General features: G+C 45.6%; 1 protein-coding gene across 1 annotated transcript in view; it reads left to right on the top strand.

Annotated features, from left to right (window-relative positions):
- Window positions 1-3,355: 3,355 nt before the first annotated feature.
- PIK3C2B (phosphatidylinositol-4-phosphate 3-kinase, catalytic subunit type 2 beta) overlaps window positions 3,356-3,582 on the top strand; it is an 86,064-nt gene continuing 85,837 nt past the window's right edge. Inside the window, exon 1 of the mRNA XM_010854253.1 lies at window positions 3,356-3,581. The gene's annotated coding sequence lies outside the window, so the exon portion shown is untranslated. The remainder of the gene's footprint in view (window position 3,582) is intronic.

Genomic DNA, 3,582 nt, shown 5'->3' with positions numbered 1-3,582 from the left:
AAAAATAAAGTTTTTTTTTTTTTTTTTCCCTGGTCAATGGCTTCATTTGTTACATCATATTGCCTTTGCTCCAGGAAAATAAACCAGCTGTTTAAATAGACTAACTCATGAATTGCTTATTGAGCACCTACTATTTCCACAGCAAAGAGACAGGCACAGTGGGAAGGAAAACAGTTAAGTCTGGAAGGAAAATGAGAAATGAAAATTGTGTTTTGGGGTTGGTGAATAAATTAATCTGGCTGTAATAAAGGGAGGTAGACAGGGAAAGTGTGGGATTGGAGACAGCTGACGGGATTTATTTCAGGCTAGAGGAGAATAATTTTATCATATAGGCAACAGCAAAGTTTGAAAGTCAAATTGAAAGTTTGGCTTGTTAACATTGTAAAGTCCCATCTGAAGTAGCATGAACTGAATCTGCTTTTTCTATATTGGGTTACAAAATACCATCAGTAGCGCTTTCTCCTTTTTAAGCATGAAATCTTCCTGGAGTGCTACCAAGCTTCTCACTCACATTGACTGTTGAACTTAATTCTCCCACTGGAGGGCAGTCTAAACTCACAGATTCTAGATTTGTGGCCCAAACTCACCCACCCCCCGCAACCCTTCTCAAACTGAAATTTCCCCACTAATTATTAAACACATGCTCTTTGCTCTTCTACTCATCAGACTCATTGGTCATTGAAATTTTCCATCAACTCTGTATCAGAGCTAGGAAAGTTGTGGATGAAGAAATGGGTCCCCAAACCAATGCTGAATGTACCTACTCAGAGACCCAGTGCTTCACCATCATCATCTTTGAGTTGAGATCATTACAAGGTGCAGAGATGCATGGTACAGAGGAATTGTTCTGAAAAGTTTCCTTTTGTGTTTTTGGCCCAATAACTCCAAACTGAGAGCAGCCTGGGTTTCTGGTAGGCTCTTCAAGCTCTCTCCCACCACACTCCTCTCTATGATAGAAAGGCTAATAACTCAAGAACCCCTCTAGCATTCAGAATCCACTGACTTCTTGTCAATCCAAAAGGCATTTCCAGCCCCGCACCCCTGGATGCCTCAGCCGCCCTTGTGTTCGCATCCCTCTTTTCTGACACTTTCTCTCCTCCTCCTTTCTGACACTCTGGAGTCTCAGTTCTTCCTTTCAGGCCTCTTCTTGCCTCTATTTGCCCACTTGGGTGATGTCGCATATGTAACTTTGTTTATCATCTATGAATGGAAGAGTCCAAAATTGAAACCACGTGTCCATGCCTCTACTTTCAATTTAGTTTCATAAATCTAAAGTCTACTAGACATCTCCACCTGAGCATTCCAGAGACACTGCAAGTCCAAATTTAATGTCCAAAATCAGAGTCATGATTGTACCTCCAATACCCGGGCCCTGTCTTACTACAGTCCCTCACTTAGTAAATGGCACCACCTGCCCCCAGTTCCTAAGGCATCAGGTGGGGAGTAATTCTACACTCTTCCCCCTCATTGATGATCCCTATATTCAGTACAGTACCAAGTATTACTGACTTGACTGCCTGACTCTCTTGTATCTGTCCTTCCCTCCCATCCCACGCTTCTGTCCCTGCTTCGAGATTCTCTGCTCTTGCACCCTGAATACAGCCATGGCCTCCCTGTGAGTTCCCAGCCGGTACTCCTAAGTGTGCAAATGGCACACTCCAATTTGAAGGAACAATTTACAAAGGGCCAGCAGGGTGTAGAAAGCCAAAAGCAACAGTGTGCAGTCTCCCGGGCCAGCAGAAAAGGGAGTTCCCACTTCTTGGCCTGAAAGTCGAAGGAAGGGAGTGAGCAATTCTCTAAATGAAGAGAGAAGAGGGAAAGGGAGAGGGAGGGAAAGGAGCTGAGAGGGAAGGGGAAACACCTGGAGGAAGCTTTGTTGAGCGTGGCAGCCAGCCCACAGTGACCCCAAAGAGAAGGAGCCCAAGGAAGAAATGTCCAGACCTCTTGACCTCCCTCCTCCTGCTCTTCTGAGGAGGCTCCCCACTGGCCCACCGCTTCTAGGAAACCAGAGGGCCCAGAGTGGGTCTGCAGGGGCAAAGGGAAGACATCAGTATGTATTCCAAATCCTTCTGTAATAGGCCGCATCACTGATCACACCACTCCCAGTCTGCACCCTGGGTTCTCTGTTGCCTACAGGGCTAAACCTAAATTTTTTGACATGCCCTGGTTTCTCTTATAATACAGAATTTTCTCCCTACCAAGGTGCATTAAAAAGCCTTTAATATGATCCTCAGCCCAGCAACTCGGGCAGGCCTATTTCCTGTTAGCTCTTCACTTAAGACTCTCCACTCCAGCAACCCTGGACCACTGAGGGCCCCACACTACTGTGTTCTCTCAGGCTTCCGAGCTTAGCCTGATGACTAAGAGCACACAGAAAGGGGTCATAAATGTGTGCTGTGATCACGCAGTGAATGAGTGAATGAGTGCATGTTTTTATCCCCCGAGGCTCTTGAGCATTAGGAATAGTGTCATACATATGTTATATGTACAGAACACACAGGCTGTGGTCATCAAAATGGTCCATTACATTCTTTCCTTTGATCTTCACAACAGGCCTGAGTGGGAAGCAAAGCTGATAGAACTATTGATGCTCAGAGGGTGAAGTGGGCTACCCAAGGCCACAGTGCAGTGAGTAGAAAACAAACACAAGCCTTTGTCCCTTCTCCTTTCATGAGCTTCTCCTCCCATTGTCTCACTCAAGGTTGCCTGCAATTAATGGTTCTTTGCACTGGCCCAGATTTCACCTTATATGAGAACAAAACAATATCCCAAGAGGTACCTCCAAATCATGATCTCACTTTTTAAATTGCTTTCTCCCTCTACATAGGACTTCATCTGGCTATTCAAATTTCCTTTCCCAAAATAGTTATCCTCCTTTGAGCTCTAAAGTCTCTTCCATTTAGGAAATTTTAAAACGCCCTTATCTTTTTTAAAAGGCCTTTCTGACACCCTTAAAAAAAAATCCACAGAACTCCAGTGAACCCCAAACAGACTGTAAGAGTAGCATTTTAACAAACATTTCTTTGAGACCAGAGAAGGCACGGGTTTGCAGATGTTTCCCTGAGAACCCTAGCAGGGGAGTCCTGGGCCTCTGACCTCAGGCTGGGAGTACTGAGCCCTAGATACCTGAAGGGGACGGCAGGGGAGGGACTCTGAGAACCAGGTGCTGAGCGTAGTCTGGCAAGGAAGAAACAAGGAGGACCCTGGTGGAGAGCAAGATTCAAGTTTTGAGGAAAACGCACTTTGAGACAACATAGCATCGTTATTATGCAAAACAAACGCAAATGAGGGGCGGGCCAACTATGGGTTTCTTTGGGTGGAGCCCTTCGGAAAATTCTTCTAGAGACCACTGCTCAAACAAAGGTACTGAGTCAAAATTTTAAATAGAACGTAATGTATGAAAGATTTTCCCTTGCGCTGGTTGGGCTGGAGGATCAACCACTACCCTTCCCCTTCAGGTTGTAGACTGCTATTTAACGGGGCTCGGGTCACACGACCCACTAGGGCGAACCGAAAAACCGATGAAGCAGAAAAGTGCAAAAGGCAGAGGCAGCTTCCCCACGCCGTCTCCTCCAACCTCAA

The sequence above is a fragment of the Bison bison genome, unplaced genomic scaffold (genome assembly GCF_000754665.1).
Source record: "Bison bison bison isolate TAMUID 2011002044 unplaced genomic scaffold, Bison_UMD1.0 scf7180017864338, whole genome shotgun sequence".
Classification (NCBI taxonomy): domain Eukaryota; kingdom Metazoa; phylum Chordata; class Mammalia; order Artiodactyla; family Bovidae; genus Bison; species Bison bison.
This window is presented reverse-complemented; position numbering and strand designations above follow the sequence as displayed.